The following is a 25,619-nucleotide window of genomic DNA, read 5'->3' as shown; positions in this document are numbered from 1 at the left end:
TACAACAATGGATTTAGCAATGATTTCTTTGATATGACACCAAAGGCATCAGCAACAACAGAAAAAAATTGACAAACTGAATTTTTAAAAATTGTACACCCAACGATACTATCAACAGAGTAATAAGGCAACATATAAAATGGGAGAAAACATTTGTAAGCTATATATCTAACAGGGGATTATTATCCAGAATATGTAGAGAATTCCTAAAATTCAATAACAACAAAAATAACCCAATTTAAAAATGGACAAAAGACTTGAATAGACATTTCAATGACATACAAATGGCCAATAAATACTTGAAAAGAAGCTCAATATTACTGATCATTAGGGAAATGCAAATAAAAACTACATTGAGATATACCCATTAGGATGGCTACCATAAAAAGAAACACCAGACAATAACAAGTGTTGATAAGGATGTGGAGAAATTGGAACCCTTGTGCACCATTGGTGGGAATGTAAAATTATCCAGCTGCTGTGAAAAACTGTGTGGTGGTTCCCCAGAACATTAAAAATAGAGCCACCATATTATCCAGTAACTCTACTTCTGAGTGTATATCCAGATGAAATGAAAGCAGTGTCTTGAAGAGGTATTATACACCCATATTCATAGAAGTATTATTCACAATTGCTAAAATATGTAAGGAACCCAAGTACCCATTAACAGAAGAATGGGTAAGTAAAAGTGTGGTATATAAATACAGTGGACTTTTATTCAACGTTAAAAAGGAAGGAAATTCTGACATACACTACAACATGGATGAGTAACTCAGTAAGTCATAGTTCATTCATCAGAATCAGCTGATACCAGCCACTGGACTCTGGAAGCTTCTACTTCTAATAAGGTCACCTTCTAATCAAGGAATCTCTTTTTTTTTTTTACACTTAAACATTTTTTATTGATTTACAATCATCTTACAATGTTGTGTCAAATTCCAGTGTTCAGCACAATCCTTCAGTCATTCACGGACATATACACACTCACTGTCACACTCTTCTCTCTGCGAGCTATCAAAAAATATGGAACGCTTCACGAATTTGCGTGTCATCCTTGCACGGGGCCATGCTAATCTTCTCTGTATCGTTCCAATTTTAGTATATGTGCTGCCGAAGCGAGCACTAATCAAGGAATCTTTATAGTTGCATAGTCACAAAAATGTTTCCTACCCATCTCCTTCCATTAAATAGAATATTATGGGATGAGGGTTCCTCTTTCCTGAAATATTGGCCATGTTGCATGCATATTTTCATTTCTATCATGAACTCGAGAGATAATGGGAGTTTAAGGGATTATATGTCTCTAATAATATCTATTATATTTCATATAATACATACCATTATCTTTTATAATAGAGTTTCTACTATTTCTCCATTTATAAGGTTTTCCCTCAATAAATCTTTTTTTTTAATCTGTCCTGCATAGGTTTTTGTGGTTTTTATCCATGACTTCTTTGCACAAAAGTGCTCTCAGTAGTAAAGAATACTGCAGCTACACTCACAGTAATTTAAAATGTGGTCAAGCGTTAACTAGTCATATGAATAAAATAAGATAACATATAAGATCAAAGATTTTAATTAGGTAGATAATCTTTAATTTGCTCCTTGAGATTTATGATCTCTCCTTCTCCATTTTACTCTTTCCCTAAGGCCAACCTGTATGGATTACACAAACAGGGCTCCAGCATCCTCTGATTTCTAACCAGGTTCAGTTAAACATGAGACACAAAAAATAGAATGAGAAGCTATCAATGATATTTTTCAACTCATTAATTAAAGTGAAAACCAATACAAATGTCTTACAGGGTGATACAACCTAGGTTATATTTTCTATCAGACAGAAATAATTTGATCTCCACCAGACAAAAAATCTGCAACCTAACATGCAGTTTCACACAGCCTCAGCCTGGAATGAATAATAAAGAGCAAGGTCAAACAACGCTCTGTGCTCCTAGAGAAATAAATCATTCTCTAGAGGGCTTGTTAAATAATGCCCCAGGATGATATTGAGAAGTCCTGCGGTCTTCCTCTTGCTTTATTTCTAAGTTTTGGATAATTTTTCCTACGAAGCTAAGAGGAAGATCAGGAAGATGACTGAAAGAATGAAGAAAGACTGGAGAGGGAGTGAAGTCAGGGTATTTATCTTCTTCTTTTCCTGTGGTGTCTCCACGAGCTGACTTCGTCCTCAACAGGATGATTTGGCTATACCTTTGTAAATGATCCTTTGTCAATAAAGGATTATCTGATAACTCTCATCTAATAATAAACTCTAATCTACTAATTCTGAGTGTGCTCTTTTCTGCTGGGCCCTTGACTGATACATATATCAATCTTCCTGGGAAGACTAGGACGAAATATTGCATAATTATGTGGCAATCATCATGTGTTTAATAGTAGAAATGCTGACAAAATGTTATTTAATTTGTACTACTAATAAAATGAAAATAAGCTAACCAAGTTAATTGAAATAGAATGGAAAAATAAGTTAAAATAAACATATAGTTTATGCTTGAGATAAGATAGTGGAGCTAAGGGTTTAGGGAAACAAAGTCTGTTTATGAAGGAATGTAAGAAATCCTAAACATGAGATCACCCTTTCTGAAGGAAATCAGCTTCTCTTTTCAATAAACTGCCCTGCTTAATTGATTTATTAGGCTAAGATTAAACGTCCAATTTGCATTTTGTATTTGCTGTATGCTGTTATTCCTCACCCTCCTTACTTGCTTTCTCCCACAAGTTTCTGATACCAAAAGAGAAGGGACCTTGAATGTGCTGTGTAGCTGATTTTCATCTATGCTTGAGCAGGTTTTAAGGCTGGTGAAACATAACTTTCAATAATTAGATGAAATCATAAAACAATGACTATCGTGAAAATTAATGAAAAGCGATGGTTCATGTACTACAGTTTGTCAAGGACTTAAAAATTATGTTACAGTAAACACACTAGGCGTTATTTTATTAATCCCCCTCCCCATTTCCTGGCTTTTGTTTCCCAGCATCATAAAACAAATCCATGTAATTCCTAGTGCTTGAATTTCACATATTTAAAATAAAGTGTTCTCAAGATTACCTTAGCCTAAATATGCCAAAGATCTGTTTTGTTGTTTATTTTATGTTTTTAATTCTTCAAATACATATGTACCTATTTTCATGAAAGTAAAATTTTTACTTATGTGGGAAAACTCTGTACTTGCTAATTATAACTCCAGACCACAGTTGGGAACACACTGACCTAGTAGAGTTTTAGAAAATATTGCCTGTTCTCTCCCTGTTTGTGTACTCTGATGGAATAGTTACATTGTTTTCTTCTCTTGAGCAATCTCTGAAAAAAATGTGTAAGAGTTGCTTTTCTAAGAAATGCTTTGTGCTATCAATTGTTAAGCCATTTAATCTAACATGCTAGAGATTCAATTCAAGAATGCTCCCAAAACTTAAATACTTATTTGTTGTCTTTATCTTTCCTGCCAGCCGGGCCCCACGGGGCCTACATATGGCCATCAGATATAACACTCCAGTCAACAGGAGTGGGGAATTGAGTGACATGTACTTGTTCCCTGAGGACTGGCAGATGATCTCACACAGATGTGGTTCTGCTTGGATTTTACCTCTATCAGTGGTCAGTCATGCAATCCAGTCTCTTAGCTGCACAGTCCTTTACAGGATAAAAATTCCCCATTAAATAATTTTCTCTGTGGCTTAAGAGCATCTGCAAGGCACAGATAATCCTAAAAATATTTTGCACGTCCCTTGGTGAGTACAAAGCTCTCCAATAGCCTTATATCTAAGGATTATTGTAACTTTGGCTAACTAGGAAGCACTTTTGAGATAAACTGTGGTACATACTCATGCAAAAAAAAAAAATGCTCCACTCCTCTGGAACTATCCAGAAAGGCAAAATATTTATATCTATAAAATATGTTAACTATTACAAGTGACTGCTTCTATGGATCAAACAATAGAACTCAGCTTGAAGAATATGAATGTTAAACGTTAAATGTTCCTAAGTGATTCTTACAATACAAAGATCCCTAGTGCAAATTTCATTCCATTGTTTTTCACATTTAGTATAACATGCCCCATCCGAAGTTAGAAATGCAGTAAGTATTTGTATTAATTTTCTCAGCCGATTGCAATACTTTTATCCTCCACTCACACCCAACTGCCGTCCCTGCCCCCTGCAGTCCTGAACCTCTAAAATGATTTAAAAAATAGTTGTTGCCATTTCAATGCAGTATTCATATAATTTCTCATAAAAGAAAATCTTGGTAAATTTGCCAATTTCTATAATCTGGAAAGTGATTTTACGTTATCCCACTGCTTTTCTTTGGTAAGAAAGGAAAGAAGTTGTATTCCATCTCTAAAGAATTTTAAAAGAACAAAGATGAATATTCCACAGAAATATCTTCTGCCTTTTCTGATTCTCTTTTAGATCAGGACAATAATACAACTGATGTACACTCTTCTGCGTATCTGCCTTTAGTGAGCAAAGTGTCATGTAACAGGTTGGTTCATGCTCTTCCCACTACTTGAAAGGACCTAGGTTTTCTTTGAAAATACAAATAAAAGTCCACTGGTCTCAGATATCATCCAGGGTTATTTAGCAGGAAGGTTAAAAGAAAAAAAAATTGATTTATGTGAATAGGAAACACACGAGAGGAAGCAAGATTTCCAGTAAGATGCACGAACAACCACATGGCCCCTGGGAGAAACAATTTGGGTATTTGCTTCCTTCCTGCACACAGCTCAGGTCCCCAGTTTTGAGACCCAGTTGTTCTCCATTTTCTATTCCATGCTGGCTATGGTGTTTTTCCTTTGTTTTATTTTGTACACTTTTAATACAACCTAATTTTACTGGGCCAACATAGATGGGTAAACAAAGTCCTTCTTCCTGGGGACTGAAGGTCTTTTTCAGTCAGTTGTTTCCAATTCTGAAAGAATATCTTTTGTTTATGAAACATTTCTTTTTTTAATAGATTGAGGATCAGAGCGAATAAGCGAGTTCGCTAAGCATGTAGACCAAACCTCATGTCCTCTGCCGTCCTTACACTGGAACCTCTCTCTCATCCCACAGCCACAGCCACAGCGGGAGACCACATGTGACCAGAAGAGGGACGAGGAAAGCTCCCAGGCTCATTCGCAGAGAGGCTGACTGTGTACATGAGTGCAGGCCGAAGTCAATGGCAGCAGCCCTATATCCCCTACTCAGGCTGGCTTTGAAAGAGGAGAGTGAAGTAAAATTCTCCTAATGAACAGAGCGGGGAGCATTTTACCAGGTGATTCACCTTGAATGGAGAGAGATGTGCTTAGGACATATACACAATTATGGACATGAACAGCTGGCTTGGTCAGAAGCCTGGAAGGAAAGAGATTACCAGATTAGAAGAAAAATTCAGGTAATTATATGTGGGTGGTCAGAGGGGAATTGGTACAGAGGACGAAAATCTCTGAATCACATGTCAATACCCCCCAGAGAGCATCCACCTCAGATGGCCTACAGGATGTTTAATGTAGGGATCCACATAACACTGAGTGAGACATTAAGTCCACTTCTACATACAGGGCCAACAGTGGCCTGATAAAATCATGGAACAGCTAGCTGAAGGGAGTCAATAAGATGGAGCACTATTCTCTAGGATACAGAGTATCCTATATATAGTGGTGAACCCCCAAAAGGCAGAAAACAGGAATCAAGTAGTGAAAGCAAGAGCATAACCAGTGACCTATCTGAAGAATTTATATTTCTGTTCTTGCAACTCTGGGCTCTGCAAATTTAGGGAGCCTGGCTCCTACAGCAGAATCACTTCCACTAGGAGAACAGCAGGAGCCCTATTGAACTGGAAGCTACAACACCCACCTGAGTGCTTTAGACTCCTCATGCCAAGAGACCACCGAGCAAGAAGAGAAAGAGCCATCCTGGCAGGGATAACCGCCCCTACCATCAGCAGGGGGTAAGACAGTTACTACATATGGTGGAAAGGAGGAATCTGTTTAGCACCCAGTTGATCTGTAGGAACATACTGGTATGCCTTCTCCCAATTTTTACTGTGCATGGACAATGGCAGCCAGCTAGTCCTAATTAGGGTCAGGTAATGGCTCAGAATTTTAGGAGACAGAATCTGGGTCATGCCTCTGGGTAACTGGGATAAGCACAGTACTCGCTGAGGGTGAGGGAAACTGAGAAAGGCTAGAAGGGGAGACAAGAGTTTTATTCGCATCCCTGAGACCAGCTTTAGTAGTAAGGGCTGTTGTTGGATCCATTAACCTTCCTCTTTAAATTTCTCCCTGGAAATGATGCTCACCAGAAGCTGAAAGTTGCTACTTGCATAACCTACATTAAGAAATAGATCTGAACCACACAAGGTGTGGTCTGTGGTGACATGCCACTCAGATCCTCCTTCAGACATAATGACAATGCCTCAGGTGTTGGAAGTTCCTCCAGAATCTTGCTCTCAGCAGTCAGCCCTCTTCAGAAACTGCCATCACTGAAGATGTCCGCCTTGCCTAATGTCACTTCTCTTTCGAGGAGCAATCCACAGCTACTGAATAATCAACAAAAGAGTGTAAAGGGCTGATCCCCTTATGCGAACTTAGCACAAGACTAAAGGGATATGCAAGTTCCAGAGCCCATTGTTAGGGAGATGGATGCCCCCTCCTTTAAAACCGTGTCACAGCTCAGAGTCTCCCTCTGCAGGACCCTGCTTACTGCATGCCCTCTCTAATGACCTGCATATTGTTCACCATATCAAAGTCAGAGTTCTGAGGACTCCAACTCCATAGATGGGGATACTTTCCTGAATCATGGTACATTTTAAGGGGTTCAGCATGATGTTCGCCTATCGTGGGATCATAAAAATGCTTAGTAAGTGAATTTTCTACTATGAAATTAAATTTCAGATAAGATACCTACTTACTACTACAACCCTGTCATCACCACCACCTAGATGCTACACTTTCTGAAATTCCACCATAGAGAATTATTTCTTTGTTTTAAAAATTGTCATTAATCTTTACAAGGCATTTTTTTCTTTTCCTAAGTAACACATAAACAGCTACAGAAGAGCTCAAAGAGAAAAGCAACTGTTCCCAGGTCCATACCTCAGCACCACCGCACAGAAGCCACCACTTTGTAAGAATTCACAATATTAACTTTTTGATGGAGATCCTCTATGACTATATAATAATCTTATCATGATATTTCTATATTGAATATTTCTTCATGTTTTCTTTAAAATTCTTACTAAGAAAATGAGAATAGAATTCACTTGCCTTTCTTCTGAACTTCATTAAATTTTTGATGATAACAGCCCTATTGTTAATTTCATATATATATATGGTCCTTGAAACTTGAATTAATGTACATAAACATCTATTTTGTGATTCAATCACTATTTCCATTATCTTTAAACTCCCTGCTGTATAATATTAGAAAATTAACAGGCCTGATTTTCCTCTACTTACATAGTTCCCTCCTACATCACATCATAAAAGAAAGCTACAGCCTTACTTTTACATTGTTAAAGTAGCCAACTTTGTTGTCATTATTCTTTCTTCAGGATATTGCCTATATACTGGGCTTAAATGTTTGAAAAATGTATCAGAATTCACATTATATAACCTTAAAATATTTCTCTATTTATATCCGATCTCAAGACAACAACTTGAAAAAAGCATTCCTAAAGTTCTATGCAAAGTAAACTTTGATAAAAAGACCTCTCCGAGAAAATCAGTTATGATCATGATGCTGCATGCAGGGGATGCACCTGCTCTGCTAGGACACCAGGAGCAGATGTGGCCAAGATCTTATCCTGACAACAGCAGGGACAAACCTCAGGGATTACTAGTGTAAAGATGAGAGTTTCATGCTTCCAGGGAACTTGACTTGCAGTGTTCATTGTTCTGTCGTATTCCCGTCTGTGTGATCCTTGCAAGTCATGTTGGGTAACTGGGCACTAAAAGATGTTCAGGGAAGCCATATGGCTATCTTGAGGCTTTAAGTGAAAAGTCCTGGGAGCAGTGAGGCTTCGTTTAGCATCTCAACAGTTACTTTTGGAATATCACTAGGCTTTATGTGAATAGACCCTCCTCTGCTTCCCACTACTCAGGTGCTGGTTTTCTACTACACAGATGACCAGAGTGACCAGAAACATGAATGCAAGAAGAAAAGAAACGGAGAATCCCGTCAAACAGGTGGATTTCAGTGCAGTAAAATTTTTGCAGTGGACAGAAGACAATAAATTTGAAAAAATAATGACAGCATATGAGAGAGATTTAATTGAAGATATTCTGGAAAAAGTATTTTTAAATGAAATATTTAATATAGGAAACTAAAAGAGAATGAAAACCTGGAAGTAAAGTGGAAAAAAAATCTCAAAACACAAAACAAAAATGGGAGGTAATGAAAATATGAACATTTGTCAAAAGATGTAGGATATCAAATATGTAAATAGTTGGTCTTCCAAAGGAGCAAAAGAAAGGGATAAGGCATAGGGTATAACAAAGGAAATTAATAGAAGAAAACTGTCTCCATGTGAAGAAACTTCTAAATATAAAGAATAAAAACACTAAAAAATTTCTTATAAAACTTATTTCATGAAGACACACATTTCCAGACCTATCCTGCTATATACTTCTTATTCTAGTGATGATTATAAAATAGGTAAAACCCACCTGGAAGAATTAAATACTAACTAATAAAGAAATATGATCAAATATATCACAGTTTTCATGAAATACATTAAAAGTTACAAGGCAGTGAAATATATATATAGAAAGAGAGAGAGAGAATACAAAAAGGAAAACAAATATGTATTAAAATATGCAGCAAAGATAGAATTCTTCTGTCAGGGAAAAAAAAAGATGCTTTGAGATACTGAAAGATTCAGGGTATCTATCACTAACATGAACCATGTGAATTTAAGTGACAGTTGAAACTACCTATCCTATGATGAAATCCCTGAGAAGCAGATTCTGAGAAGGGGATTTACCTGAAGGAAGTATACTGGTGAGTATTTTCAATTGTAGGGAGTAAAGGAAGCAGGATTGGGCAAAGAAAGAATTTGAACTTAATGCTTTTGTAGCCAAGGTGTCAGACAATCCTATACGGACCTGTGGAGCTGAAATTGCCCTTAATATTTGCTCTGAATTGGGTAAGGTAGTCTAGCTTTTTAAACTACTTCGTCAAACACTCATTGGAAGAAGACTGTCACTTGGAGGAAGTATGGCCGTGGGTGAGGAAACTCTTCAGGGAGGGCAAGTACCATTGACAACTTAGCTCAGAGACACTGACTGCCAATACTCTGGGCTGTTGAAGAAATGACAGCTTCTATCCTAGCTGGGGCATTTGGGTGAAAGAGCACAGCATTCACCTATACAACCTAGAGAGAAAAAGGAGTCAGAAGAGAAACCTATGAAGTGGTCAAAGATAAAAGTGAAAGATGAAAAAATGCAGATGAACAAAAATCCTGGCAATGTGTAAAATGTGTGAAGTATATACAGTATATAAATGTGTAAAGTAAATAAATTAGCTCACGTGATCTCCTATAAGCCTATATATTGCTATATCATTATGATCAATTGTATAATTAATGCTATATATTAATATTATACATTATAAGATATTTAAAAGACAATTGGTTACATGATTTATCAAATGTCACACATGTAGTAATTTACCCATCCAGGATGTGAATCCTATGCCAGCTTCCTTAATCATATGCTGTATGAGAAAGTCTGTATGTATGTGTGCCCGCTGTAGAAGTTATCGGTTCAAAATAGACAAGTAGATGCATAGATAGAATGTAGTAATGTATCTTAATACTTATAAAAAATTAATCTATGAAAACAATGGTCATGCTTTGTTAAACCTTATACAGTTGAACCTTAACTTATAGGTATATTTAAATGAACAAAATAAGACAATATTACATTTATATATTATACATCCTTTTTTAAGAAGAATATAAATAATATGTGTATACATATATACAATGTATATGCATGCATGCAATAAAATAGATACAATAATGTATTTTAGAAGAAGAATGAAAGACTGTATATTAGGTGTCAGGAGAGTTTTAATGCAAATCAGGAAACCCAAAACTATAGAGGCAAAGATACACATTTTAAAAAAATGTCAAAAAAAAAAATCAAAGGCCAAAACCCCTCAAAATGACAGGTTAAGAAAAAATATTTTCAGCACAAATAACAGATCAATATTATATCTATAATATTCAAAAATCTCCTTCTAAGATTAAAAGACAAAGAATTTATTGGAAAAAGTGAAATATCCTATTAGCAGGTAATTTAAAGAAAGAGAAATCCAATAGCCCAAAGCATAATAAAAGATGCTTAATTCCACTGTAGTTAATAAAGGAAAAATGTGGTATCATTTTTTTACAAAAAAAAAAAAAGGAAATAAAGGAAAGAGAGCAGCCACTGTTAGATGTTATTCAGGGAGAGCAATCTTCTCATTACACTGTTAGTAGAAATATGATGTTTAAACAATTTTTTGAAAGTCAATCTAGCCATACCTATAAAATGAAATTAAATGAAACAATCTTCTTATTGGGTAAATATCTCATAGAAATGTTCACATATGGAGAAAAGAGAGAGGAAACCAAAGTGCTTTTGCATAAAGATAACTTGAATAAATATTAATGAATTTATACAATAGAATATTTTTAGCCAAAAAAAAATTTTTATTCCAGTTGAAAAGGAGTGATTTGTACACCTTCCCCACCAAGAGAGCATGATAAAGTTGGTAACAAAGAGTAATATATCTGATATGATCCCTTATTTGTAAAGCAAATAAAAACCCAAAAATGTTTAATTTATACACAATCCTATTTTCACTGAAAACAAGATAGAGGGATCTTTATCTTAATAAAGAAATCAAGATAAAGGATTGATAAAACATGCACACAGTAACAGAAAACATTTGTAGAGGTGTGTGTGTGGGCATCAGTGTGTATGTATAAGACAGAGTCTATGTGTGTGTATACATTTGCATGTATATAAACATAGTGATATATATAAAATGATAAATGTTGCTGATTATCATTAGGGTATGAAACTTTAGGTGATTTAATTTTTCTCTTTTATCACACTATAAGAATTTTAAAATATTGATGCAAACAGGAAATATGTGTATAATGCCACTTCCAGAAAACAAGACTGCAGAAAAATACCACTGTGGTTGACTTCAATTCTTTCTCCGTGGTTCTAGTATCTTAATTCCTGTACTACCTTCCTCTCTAATATTCTACCAATCACTAACATGCGGCCTTACAGTTTGCTGTATTTGGAAGACGTAATTGTCTGTATATATTCTACACTAGTGTTGTTTGTTCCCTTGCCTTTTCTACATTTTCTATTCTAAATTTTTATAATCTTAATAAATTATTAAAACTCCAATATAATAATATTGAATAAAACACAAGTATTTTATTCAAGTTATATTTCTCTGGAAAAATCCTGACTAGATTGGGGATCTGGGATGGGTTGGGGCTTATACTTCAGCTTGAAGCACACATATGGCATTTTCAAAACCAATCCCTTTTAGACTGCATTTTAGTTTTGTGTTAAGCCAGCACTGCCTATAGCGATAACTTCAAGGGTAGGCTCATTTGGGAATAAATAAGAAAAACTCTCGGAAAAGAATTAGACTTTTCACTTCTAAAAATAAATTAAAAGACAGGATTCAGTGAATTCTAAAATACACTCCTATCTCATCAGATTAAATTCTTTTCTGAGAATGGAAATTGGGGTTAAGAATCTACTTTTCTAGTCTAGATTTGCTTCCTAAGTAGATGCTTTATAGTCACCATTATTTTCCCAGAGTTTAATATATTGCCTGTCTAGATTTTATATTTCAATAAATGTTCCATTCCATTCCATTCCATATGTCAAAGCACTGGTTTGGATTTAGCTTTTACCTCATTTTCCTTTAAATTTAGTTATTCTTTCATGCTCTGTATCTCTGGCCAAGATTTTAAATTTTTAAAAGTCCTTTTGTTTTTTTTTTGGGTCCCAAAGTGTAGACAAATTTCCTGACAGCCTCCAAGTCACTCTTGGACTTAGAGTAACCCCAAATTTGAAAGTATATTATTATAAACAATTCTTTTTGGCATGACTGGGATGACCATGACCTCAGGCTAAATTTAGTAAATCAAGCTTTGTCAGATTAGTTGGAATCCCAAGATGTCACACTCCTTCCCAAGTTATAACATGAATTAAGCTAGAAACAGTACCCCTTCTTGTAAATAGACATTATAGTCCATCAGCAGACATAAAAAGTTCAACAACTTGGCCATTACCTTGTATCAAGAGTAACTGAAGCCATGGAAATTGCCTAAGACGTGTGTGTTTATGCGTGCACAGGCGAGTGCCAGTATGTGTGCATGTTTGGTGCTCAGTAGTTTGTTTTGTAGTTGAAACACTGTGGCAACAAATACTGCCATAGGCAGTTCACAATTATAACAGTAAGTCATTAGACCAAAGCTGTGTTTCCAGGTAGATGGGCAGACATGGCAGAAGCACAAGCTGCTCACTGCTGGCGTTTACAGTAGGTCTGTCCATAAAATGACTGATCTTGCACTTTACTGTTCTAAATTCTGACCAGTCTCACTAGTGCTAATTTTTGTTTGTGCTTTTTATTTTAATAATTGTTTTTTCAACTCCTTATAAAGAAAAAAATAACTAAGATAAAGTGGGTAACATGAAGCACTGACACTGATGACTTTCTAGGTGAGTGTGTGCTATTTTGTGATAGACATAAATGAAGAAAATGTGTTTTCAACATGTTTTGTTTTCTATATGGTGAAGTGTGAAAACAGTAAATTGTTACACTTACTAGCTTTTTGTGAACTGATATTAGATGAGTATTTTAAGGCAAGATTAAAATTAAGCACATATCATCAATTGATCCGGAAACTGAATCTAAAATTCTCTGCACAGAATTACAGATGAAATCAGTAATGTTGCCTGGACTGAATAATTGCTTAGTGAAATCCAGACACTAAATTATTGATTTTCCCATTAATGTTATAGAAAATTCTTAATTAAAACTATAACAAAAGAATCTATAAGCAAAACTGGGATTTTAGTGATTTTTGCAAATCAGTGGCTAAAAGGGAGATTTATGAAATTATCACACTCATTTACAAATACTCAGTTAAGACTATCTTTCCCCGAATTGTACCAGTTCTGAAGATTTCTCAGTTGGTTTTTGATTCAAAACGTGGAGGCTGTATGAATAATGCCATACAGTAAATGAGAGAAACTCTCTGAACTTTCTGTGTAAATATTCTGTTTTTGAAATAATAATAGCTAACACTGAGGACTTTCTTTGTGTCAGATACTTCTCTAAGTTCTTCCTAAAATAATATGATAAAAATAAAGCACAACAAATTTCAGTCACTGACTAAAGGTCATGTAACTTGGAAGAAATAAAGTTGGAATTTGGACACAAACAAACTGACGCTAGCACTCATGTGATTAACCACTTAACACTTCCATGAGCCAAAATAAAGTATTATCCAACTGCTGAATTCTTATTCTGAGTTGGATAGCATTATTTCTCTAACTGCAAAAATAGAAACACAGTGTTTACCAAATTAAGCAAATTATAGAATGTGTTAGTTAAGTGCTTATTTTATATGAATGGATGTTTATATTTTACATAAATATTAAGCATGCATTCCAAATTTGTCTCTTATTAGAAATAAATTTGTTTTCCAGGTCCTTTGTGTTCCGCACACTGGTCCATTTTCCTCTCACACACCCAAGAATAATGAAGCAAAAAATGATTATACCCAATTTAATTCTACTATTGTTATTATTGAAGTTTGTAGACAAAAGCAGGGATCTCTCTAATTAAAAGTGATAAAATATATTAGGATATTACAATATTTTTAAAAGTTGATAGTTTTAGGCTAAGCAAGGGCAATATTAATATGTTAAAGATATACATTTTAGCACTATATATTATACTTTAAAGATAATCTTATATGAATTCTATGGATTTGAGAAAGACCAGACTAACATATGGGCAGAATAGGTCATTATCAAAATGTGTAATTTTATAGAGTGTTCCAAAAGCTCTTTCATATGGCCACTGATTACCATTTATCAGTGTCTATTAATATCTGCTATATTCCAGGAACAATCTCAGGAAATACAGATTTAGAAATTAATAACTGAGGATGTGTGGCCAAGATGGCAGAGTAGGAAGGCCCTGTAATCGCCACCTAATGGACAAACCAAAATCACAATGACTTACAGAGCAACTACCTAAGAGAACAACCAGAAGACTAGCGGAAAATATTTTAAACAACTAAAGATATAAAGAAGGAACCACAAGATGAGTATGAGGGTTGGAGACACAGTATAGTCTGACCCCATATCCCCAGACTATCAAACCAGAAATGCGAGGAGTATCACAACTGCAGAAGTCCTTCCCCTGGACTGAGCGGTATGAGCCCCACACTGGGCACCCCATCCCAGCCCACCCACCCTGCACCAGGAAGACGAGCCCCCAGAACACCTGGCTTTGAAAACCAGTGGGGCTTACACTGAGGACAGCCAGCAAGCTACAGGAAACAGAGGCTTCCTCATAAGTGGTTAATCTACCTTTACTGTATGTTTGCAAAATTTCACACACACTGAGTTCCAGCATAGAGGCAATTGTTTGAAAGAAGCCTGGGTCAGAACCACTTACTGATCTTGGAGAGCCTCCCAAAGAGAAAGGAGGCAACTGAGAATCCCCCCAGGGACACAGACACTGGCAACAGCCATTTCGGGAAGCTGTTCTACCATCATGACACCAGTGATGGCAATACCAGTTTGGAATCTTCCCACAAGCCTATTAGCACCTGAGGCTTACCTGCCCACCAGTGAGCCAGCAGCAGCCTTGTGCCCTCCAAGCAACACAGCCAGCCATGAGGGGACCCAGCCCCACATACCAGCAGACTGGCAGGAAGCCCGAATCTCCTGGAATACACAGTCAACCCACGCTGGAAGCCTACTTCAGCCTTCAGTAAGTGACAGTTCTTAAAAAGGAAAGGGCCTACAGCCATCTGGGCTGGGCCAGCTACATTTACCAGGCCACCCCCAGTATTTGGCCCCACCACAACAGAAGGGGGCAGACAGCCAACATGGGGGCACTCCTAGGGCTATAGCTCTGGTGACCAGAGGGGACTGTGCTGCTGAGCCCCACAGAACATCTCCCACATAAGGCCACTTCTCCAACATTAGGAAATGTAACCAACCTACCTAATATATAGAAATAAAAATAGAGTTAGGCTATGCAAAATGAGGAGACAGAAGAATATGTTCCAAATGAATAAATAAAACAAAACCTAAGAAAAAGAACTAAACAAAGTGGAGATAAGCAATCTATCCAAAAAAGAGTTCAATGTAACTATCATTTAGATGCTCACTGAATTTGGGAGAAGAATGGATAAATACAGTGAGAATTTCAACAAGTTAGAAAATATAAAGAAGGACCAAACAGAGTTGAAGAACACCTTCACTGAAATAACAAATACACTAAAAGGAATGAAAAGAAGTTTAGATGATATAGAGGAGTGGATCTGCAATTTGAAAGACAAAGTAGTGGAAATCACCCAAACTGAGCAAACATCAAATAATAATAATTTTCTAAAAACGAGGATGGTTTAAGAGAACTCCTGGACAACATCAAGCACACTAACATTCAGAGTACACGGGTCCAGAAGGAGAATAGAGAGAGAGAAGCGGGCAGAGATTATTTGAAGAAATAATAGCAGAAAACTTTCCTTATCTGGAGAAAGAAACAGGCATCCAGGTCCAAGAAAAACAGAGTCTCAAACAAGATGAACTCCAAGGGATTCATACCACGACATATTATACTTAAAATGTCAAAAGTTAAAGATAAAGAGAGAAATCAAAAAGCAGCAAGAGAAAAGCAACTAGTTAAGTACAAGGGGACTCTCATAAGGCTGTCAGCTAACCTTCCAGCAGAAATTTTGCAGACCAGAAGGTAATGTCACAATATATTCAAAATGAGGGAAATTTAAAAATGACAACCAAGAATACTCTACCTGGCAAGGTTATCAGATCTGAAGAAGAGTTGAAGAGTTTTATACACAAGCAAAAGCGAAGAAGAGTTCAGCACCACCACACTGGCTTTACCAGAAATGTTAAAGGGACTTCTCTAAGACCACAGCTAGAAGATGAAAATTACAAAATGAACAATTTCACTGGTGAAGGCAAACATACAGTAAAGGTAGTAGATTAACCACTTATAAAGCTAGTAGGAAGGTTAAAAAACAAAAGTAATAAATCAACTAATTTACAATAAGTAGTTAAAGGATACCAAAAACATTAAACTCTTTTTTTTGGGGGGGGAGGGTGGGTAAAAGTAGGGTTATTATAGAAAGCATTCAAACTTCACAGACCATCAATTTAAAACAATCATATATATATATATGCTTACATATAAACCTCATGGTAACCACAAACCAAAAACTTCTGACAGAAACACACACAAAAAACAGAAAGGAATCCAAACAGAACAAGATACTCATCAAAGCACAAGAAATAAGAGCAAAACAAGAATAATGAAACAAAAAAGAAATAGAAAAATAAGAGGAAGAAATCAACAAAATATCTATAATTACTTTAAATGTAAATGAACTAATCACTCCAGTCAAAACAAGCAGAGTGAATGATAAGGGGTTAATGGGAAAAGACACACTGTATCATCGACACCGCAGTCTGAAGCTCGTCAATTCATGCTGGACAAGCAGGAATTTTCTCACATGACTTTTATATGCACAAAGATCATTATCTCTCTTTAGATATTAACAATCGAAAAGTCATGGATAAAGGTGTTCTTGTTAGGGATTCGGCAACTCATGGAGATGCCAAGGTGTCATTTCTTTTGGGGTGAGAATGAGGCAGAATTACTGATTTTTGTTATTGTAGTTATTGCTCATTTCAGGGAAGAAAGTGCTGTATCTTCCTCACTGTGGGGTGTGATGTGCACGCTCACCATTAATGGCAACAGGGCAAGATGTCCGTTTTGTTTCTGCAAGAGCACTGGTTATTGTTAACTTAATGAAATGAATAGCCAATGATCAGACTGGAGAGGTGTGTTGATACCAGATTGTGAAAAAGCCAGATTCTTACCTCTGAGTGCCTTACAATTTTCTATGATTAGAGTCAGAATCCATAGTCACACTGCCTTCATGAAATTGCCCTCAAGTTTCCATCCCCCTTATATTAGCAGGTCACAATGTATTAATTTCTCACTTTACTAAGACAACATCTTGGTGACTGAAGACAGCATATACCAAAAGGAACATAGCTCCAGTGAACCATGAGCTGTGTCCCACAGCATGGCTTAGGCTGAAGAGAGCAACCCAGGAGGTAACATGCTGCTTCTGGGGTCCACCAGGGAAAAAGGCAAAATGAAAAGGATGCAGTTTTATTTACCTTGCATTTCAATTTTTAGTTGAGACTGTTTTTCCTATAAAACAAATATCTATACATTGCCTTTTGAAACTATGCAGTCTTTTCTCCCTGTTCAAAACCACACCTATGGATGAAGGTTAAGAGCCTAATATTTGAGAAGGAATGTATTCTATTTATTGTTTAAAAAAAAGTTTGCAAACAGGTATTTTTTTCTCAAGTGTTTTACAAATGTAACGTTTTTAATTGTCTCCACCTACAAGCCTTAGGCCAGCCATTCCTGTAGATGAGCTCCTGATCCACAGGAAACAAATCCAAGTACTGGGCCAGAGCAGGCCTGCGCCTTACTTATCAAGGTCTTTCTCTGCTAATGGTTAAGTCCTTGTTTTCTCCTGCTGCTTTGTCTTGCTCCTTTATTGCTGACAGATCTCCGGGGTTTCTTTTTGCCTGAATACTTGACAAAGAGATTTGCTCTACTTGCAGGATTTTCAAACACACGGTTCTTACACACTTGCACAATCTGTGACCTTCTGCCTAACCCGAGCCCTCCTTTGTGTAGTTTGTTATCAGCTTGTCTAACACTGAGCTGTCTTCCTCCTCCGATTCCCATACATCATCCATTATTATTATTTTTTTCCTTTTCTTGACCATGCTTCTGACCTCTTCTCACCAATGTTTGTGAACGCCCTACGCCCAGGTTCTAATGCAAGCTCTTTGACCTGTGAGTAAATGAAAACCAAAACACCGCCACCACCACCATGCGCGAATTAACATCAATATTTATAATGCATATTGTTTAAGAGAAAGAAAAGAGAATGAACCACTTGGGACAAGATGAAGAAATAGTTATTATTCCTCTATAGATTTACCTAATTATTTTGCTACTTGTGCTATTTTGTTTTTCATGTTTCTTACTAGGCTTGCTACCCGAGGCGGCACATTTTCCCTTCTTTGCAGCTCTGGATTCCCAAAGGGCTCTAGTGTCACATTTGCCACCTCTGCGGAAAAGCACTAATTAGGTAATTCCCTACTCCCTTTCATTAGAAACTCATCTGTTATTCTGTCTTGAGCTTCCCTGCCTCTGAAGAAATATCTTCAAATCTCTCTTTACCGTGTGCACAGTGGCCCCCTTAACTGGTCTCTACATGACTGATTCCAAGGGACTTACAGACATTAGGGAAGAAAAGCATGCCGCAGCAGCTAGGAGAATGATTCTTCCCACAGCCAGCAAGGCTCCTTCTGGGTACTGTGCTCTAGCCTTGAGTTTGCTGCCTTCACTGCAAAGGAAAAGGTTTAAATTCCCCTTCCCCTAATTTCACAATTACCTATATTCTCTAAAGAGACTAAATAGCTTTGCTTTCTCCCTTTCAACTTTAATGCATTTTTAAATTCAAAACAACAGGACCCGTCTTAGGACTTTTTTTTTTTTTTTACTTAGTGGTTTTTGTGGAACTTTTCAAGTTCTTCACATTTTACTTTCAATTTAATTAACTGATATAAATAAATCATACAAAATCTACACTATACACATTTAACTGAAAAGAGGATTTCTTTAGTCTTTTAAAGTAGTCCTTGTTAAACAGTAGGAGAATAATCTCCTTTTAAACATAGCACAAGTAACAGACCCCAGCAGGAAACCTGTGAGGCTACTCATTGCTCAGTCAATGTCGGGTCTCCTTCCTGCGGAGGCAAGTCAGTTCTCCACAGTCTCCCATAGTGGGTGAGAATGGAGCCTCTAAGATCAGATTCTCTAGATTTGAATTTTGGCCCTGCCTTCTACTCTGTGACCCTGAAAAAATGACTTAACTTCTCTGTGCCTTAGTTTCCTCCTCTTCACAATGAGCTCCTAGGGTGACTGTGTGGAACAGATGACAATAAGCACTTGGAAGAGTGCCTACCACACAATACGTTTTTGATGAGTGTTAATAGTAAATCTTTCTGGCCAAGTTGCTAGTGGAAGTCAGGTATGTATAGTTCTTCCAATAAAGCCAGGGGTTCTCAGTCTCCTTTTACTGTCCTGACCAGCTACTCCGAAGGAGCAGATGAACCCAAATACTTGGATTTGTGTCATGGCTTGAAATGTGTCCCTCCAGAAATACTGTCTTGAAGTTCTACCCCCTAGTGCCTCAGAATGTGACCTTATTTGGAAACAGGGTTTTTATACAGGTCATCAAGTTACCATGAGGTCATTAGGGCCTTAAGGTAGGCCCTAATCCAAAATGGTGGCAGTCTTTGTGAAAAGAAGAAATTTGGAGACAGACAGACGCAGGGAGAATTCCATGTGAACATCATGACAGAAACCTGGGTGATGCATCTGCAAACCAAGAGACACCAGAGGTTGCTGGGAAACCATCAGAAATGAGGAGAGGCATGGAGGAGATGCTTCCTCGCAGCTGTCAGAAGGAACCACCTCTGCCAGCACCCTGATCTTGGACTCTGGCCTCCAGAGCTGAGAAACAATTCTGTCGTTTAAGTCATCCAGCCTGTGGTGCTTTGCTACGGCAGCCACTGCAAACCAACATACCTTGTTACCTCATTTCCCTCAGTGCTTATTTTCTAGACACAGCTCCAGCTACCCTGAGACAGAGGCTGCCCAATTGTACCTTTTTATTTTAGGAGTAGGGATAAAACCTGAGACTGAAAATGGAGAGTTCCATCAGAACAGTAGTATGCATTTTCCCCTAAATAACACAGTGTGTTAAGCATGGACCACAGTTAGGTCCAGCAAAGTATACACATTAAGTATGGGATTAATAATGATAAAAGTTCACTCTATACCAGATGGTTTTCATGGCCCTTAGTGATGCCTCAGTTTATATTCATTAAAATAATTTGTTTGGCTTAAGTTGGAAAGATATTGGATTATAATAGTACAAGAAGGTATAACAATCTCTAGAGGGAAAGCTTAATATTTAGCAATTTTAATAACTAACCTGAAAATAGGGCTTGGAGCAGGAGAAGCATGGTCAAGCCCCTATTTCCTGGAGGGAGGAAATATAAGGATCCTTTAGCTAAGAGAAGGGAGAGAGAAAGAAAGTTGTATTAAGGATGGAATTATTTCACTATCAATTGACACTGTCAAGTATAGAGTGTGTAAACATTGATGAACTTGCTGAATACAAACTAAAAAGAGCTTAGAAAAACATAACCAACAATGTTACAGTAGGTTTTCTAAGGTGACTAATGGGAAGTTGGTTTGGTGTTGTTTTCATCTGGTTTTTGTTTGTCTTTGTGTTTTAGTATTTAATGACTTTGGTCCTCTATAATCAACACACACCTTCCCCTCTTTGGGCTCTGAAACCATAACTGCTAATTGAGTACAGAGGGGAAGAATCAATTTAAACTAACCGGGTCATAAAGCACATACAGGTTTCTAAACCAAGGGAGCAACAGTTTAAAACTGTACTCCAAGGAGATGACTGAATCACAGGTACATTAAAGTTGTGCAAACGGTTTTTAGAAATATTCAGATTTAGTACAGTTATTACCACAACAGGTATTCATTTGTTCCTCCTGCACTGATCCACCCATGGATGTCTGCTAATGACACAGAAGGGACCGGGAGCATTAATAACTTGATCCCAAGTGTCAATTTGTCTCAATTGAAAGTATTATTTGCCCAAAGTGTCCTTTTATCTCAAGACTGTACTTGGGCTTTAGAGGCATTCTCGTTTGCACGGCAACCATGAAAGGTACACACATTCCAGGCCTCCAGAGCCCTGACGTAGATGAACTTTATAACTTCAGTCATCAAAACTTCTCAGAGGTTTTGTAAGATGTTCTAAATCATGGCTTTGCTCTTCAGCACCTGCTGCTCAACCCATTAGATCATCTAAAGAAGTTTGAAAAGTTTCAGTGCCCTGGGCTTCTCACAGACCAGTTTCAGAACGTTTAGAGGAGTAACATCAGCACCGAGGTGCCACCCATTGGAGTGTGGGATGCCATGCTCACTGTGCCCGCATGCCAGCGACACTGGGATTATCTGCAAACATGTGAGAAATGCAGATAATCGGCCACGCCAGCAAAACTAAATGAGAATCTCCTCTTTAACCTGGTTCCCAGGTGGTCCGTTTGCACATTAACGTTATAGAGATCCAATCCAGATTAGGGGACCTTATACTAACCTTATCCAAAAACTTCCCTAGAGTAATCAGAATGCCCCCGCACAGCAACTGATTTAAGGGCTTATTTTTTGCAGTTTGTATTGCTCAGTCCTTCAGACAACTTGCTAGAAATGCAGATATTCAAAGGCTATTTTCAGATATCATAAAAGGTCAAACACCCTCTAGTATGGAAATACATACATTATAAGGGATTTCATCTAAACTTAAAAGAGTTGGCACTGATTAGTTTCCAGGGACTCTTGCCAGAGAGTTGAGCTTGTTTATATCCCATTGGCTATTTCCAAAACACTAAAGCTCTGTATTTTAAATGTGAATTTTCTTTCATATCTCAAGTCTAATACATTCCTTATTTTTTACTTATCTATCTGGGGCATATTCTCATCAATATGTATAAAAATATACGAGCGATAACACCATTAACCACAAGATGAAACCAAGGTGACTGACTGACTGATCAGAGATAGTTGGCACAGTGACGGTGATTCAATAAAGGTGTGTTTTTACATGTTTTTACTATGAGGTTTAAAAGTTGCTAGAGGAATTAAAATTCATTAGGATTTGAATTACATTACTAGAAAAAATTATTTTATAATGAGTTTCTGTAACTAATGTGTTAATTCAAAAAGCAATAGAATGGACAAAAGCAATTTATTTTTCACAAAGAACATCAAAGTTGTGAGTAATTATCACAAGTTCCATGACAACTGTAAATGTTCCTTCTGTCATAAATTAGCCCATATTCAGCTAATAGAATGTATTCAGAAGGTCCCATTAGCATAATTAATAATTTTAAGAAATGAACTAATCTTTTTGACAGGTAAATAAAATGATAATTTGTTGATTATTTCTTCAAAACACTTAATTTTCCTATAATTAAGTGGTCATAAAAAATTTAACAAAAAAAATGTTGATAATCAACTTGTAACAATACATTAAATTCTAATGAAGCAAAATGTTAAAATAGAATGTTAGGATATGTTATTACAGGATTGAAAAATACTGGCCACAGTTCCTTCCCTCAGTAACACCCTTAAGTGTGCCTTTTCCACCTTGCACACTCACTCTCCCTAGAGTTGGTTCTAATATCCAAATCTTTATTTTTTTTCTCTTTGCTCATATCCAAAATCACCTTTATTCTGCAGTGCTCCTTCCCTGTCTCAAATTTGCTGTCCAATATAATATCAATATTTTAGCAAGTCATACACTATGTCTTTCTCTACCTGTTCCAAATGCCCTCTTCCCAATTTATTAATAAATCCATAATACCTTGTATATTTTCATCCATCCCACCATTCTTATAATCTAGGTTAATAACCACACATGCACATGTGCATGCATACACACACACAAATACATATTGGATTTTCTCCTGAAATTAAGAGTCTTTGGCCACCAATTTAGCATTTGATTTAATTTCATGGGTGACATTTTTATTGTTGTGACTCAATAGTACTTGTTATAGGAGTATTTTTCTCACTGTTTTAAATGGAGTTTTAAAATGTGTTCAACTACTAAATTGATTTATTAGAGTTGTGGTTGAGTTTCACAGACCATTTTTCAATATCAAGTACAAGGCCGCAAACCCTGGCCACTCTTTCTCTGGTGTCCGGGCATGCTTCTATGTCTACCATCTCTAACACTCAGGCCAAAACTGTGACTTCTGCTTCAGACACAGTCATTACTGCTTGATAGGAAGACTGACCTCTCTCTTACTATAACATGCAGGAAAAGCATATCCCATACAAAACTGGCCAAGTTTCCTAGTATTACAGTTCTCTGAATTTAATCATATAGTCTGAGTAAGTCTCTGTTACAACAGAGGAGACTCTGTAAGTGAACCCTCTCAAAAGATACCAAATCCCAATCCTGTGCATGTTCTTTTAATAGCAAAAAGGATTTTGCAAATATGCATTCTTTGCAGATTTTGCAAATACGATTAAGTTAAAGATCTTGAGATGGGGAGAGTATCCTGAGGTGGACTCACTGTAGTCAAGTTTCTTTATAAGAGGGAGGCAGGAGATCAGAGTGAGTAATAAGAAGTGACTATAGGAGCAAGAGATTGAAGTAATATAGAAACACAAACTATGGAATGCAGGCAGCATGCAAATGCCTCAAAAGTTATGTAAATGGATTATGTCCAGGAACATCCAGAAGCTGATACCTTGACTTAAGCCCCATTAAGATTCATTCTGGACTTCTAACCTCCAGAAATAAAAGATAATAAATTTGTATTATTTTATGCCACCACGTCTGCAGTAATTTGGTACAGCAGCAATGGGAAACTAAACACAGAGACCCAGTAAGAGGATATTTCAGTGTAATCAAAGCCAACAGGTGATATTTTGTCATTTCAGAGTTCTCGCTTGTTTGCTTATTTTTTTTAAGCATTTGAAGTAAGGAAAAAAATTCTATAATTACTTATAAGTAAGTCGTGGGAGAAGATTCAGTGGATGCTTGAACAACAGGAGTTTGAACTGCCTCTGTCCACTTAAAACATGCATTTTTTTTAACTGAACACATACTATAGTAATACACTATCTGCAGTTGGTTAAATTCATGGATGTAGAGCTGTGGATACAAAGGGCGACCTGTAAACTTGTACACAGATTTTCTACTGCATGGAGGGTTGACACCCCAATCCCTGCATTCTTCAAGGGTCAACTGTATTTGCAAGAGACATATCTGGTAAAGGGCTATTATTCAGAATTTATTTTTAAAAAACCCACTTAAAATTCAACAGTAAAGAAACAAAAAACCTACATAAAGAAATGAACCAAAGACTTTAACAGACACCTCTCCTAAGAATACATACAGATAGCAAACAAGCATATGAAAATATGCTCCACATCATATGTCATCAGGGAAATGCAAACTAAAGCAGCGGGACAGCACTACACACCTATTAGAATGGCTGGAATCCAGAACGCTGATGACACCAAATGCTGGTGAGGATGTGGGGCAAAGGGACTCTCATTCATTTTGGTGCAATTGCAAAATGGTACAGCCACTGTGGAAGACATTTGGCAGTTTCTAAACATACTCTTATGATACCATTCAGCAATCATGCTCATTGGTATTTACCCAAAGCATCTGAAAACTTACATCATACCAAAACCTACACAGATGTTTATAGCAGCTTTATTCATAGTTGCCCAAACTTGGAAACAGCTGAGATGTCCTTCAGTGGGTGAAAATAAACACAATGTGGTACAACCAGACATGGAATATTATTCAGCAGTAAAAAGAAATGAGCTATCAGCCATGAAAAGTAGTTGAGGAAACTTAAATGCACATTACTAAGTGAAAATGCCAATCTGAAAAGGCTACATATTGTATGACTCCAGTTATATAAAAAGAGTCAGATAGATTCATCAACTTCACTACTTATTATCTATGTAAATTTGGGCAGACTATTTAATTTCTCCTAATATGTAAAATTAGAATAATAAAAAATTACAACACAAGATTTTGGAGATGACATTTTTGAAGCCCCATGCAATGAATGTATTTTTTTCTCCATGAATAATTTTATTTGCACTATTTATCTCATTTTACAGCATTTATCTGTATGCCTTTCTATTTTTAATAAGGTAGTTTAAAAAATATGTATTATTAAAAAAATTCACCTGCTACTTGTGGAAGTCACTGATCTCAAAGTGTTGTCTTATTTGTTTTTTACATTTTATAAAATAATTCAATGACATAGCCATAAGCTTCAAAACATTGGATTCTTTTAAGATTCACATTTGCTAGAGGACTTCCTTTCTCCTCCCATCATTGTCTATAAATTGAGGATAATTCTATAAGGGTAAATATATTTTAAATTAATTAGATGTCTCAAAGTTCTTTAATTCACTCAAAAGATACATTATAAACACAATAAGTCATTTTCTAAATTTTTAGTTTGAATTTGGAATTCACTGACACTATTTTATCTACTTAGTAATTTTGTTTCATTCACAAGCACATATGAGAAATCAAGCAACAAATAACATGTTTTATACTGAAGCTTTGTATAATTCTAACAGCTTAGGGAAAATGCAT

The 25,619-nt window shown here is 36.5% G+C and overlaps 1 non-coding gene across 1 annotated transcript; it reads right to left on the bottom strand.

The window, feature by feature from the left end:
• Nucleotides 1–1,017: 1,017 nt before the first annotated feature.
• On the bottom strand, nt 1,018–1,123 carry LOC116280720 (U6 spliceosomal RNA). The gene has a single exon (XR_004190205.2). It is a non-coding gene; the product is annotated as a U6 spliceosomal RNA (small nuclear RNA).
• Between the last annotated feature and the right edge of the window lie 24,496 nt (nt 1,124–25,619).

Source organism: Vicugna pacos, chromosome 5 (assembly GCF_048564905.1).
Source record: "Vicugna pacos chromosome 5, VicPac4, whole genome shotgun sequence".
NCBI classification, from domain to species: Eukaryota; Metazoa; Chordata; class Mammalia; order Artiodactyla; family Camelidae; genus Vicugna; species Vicugna pacos.
This window is presented reverse-complemented; position numbering and strand designations above follow the sequence as displayed.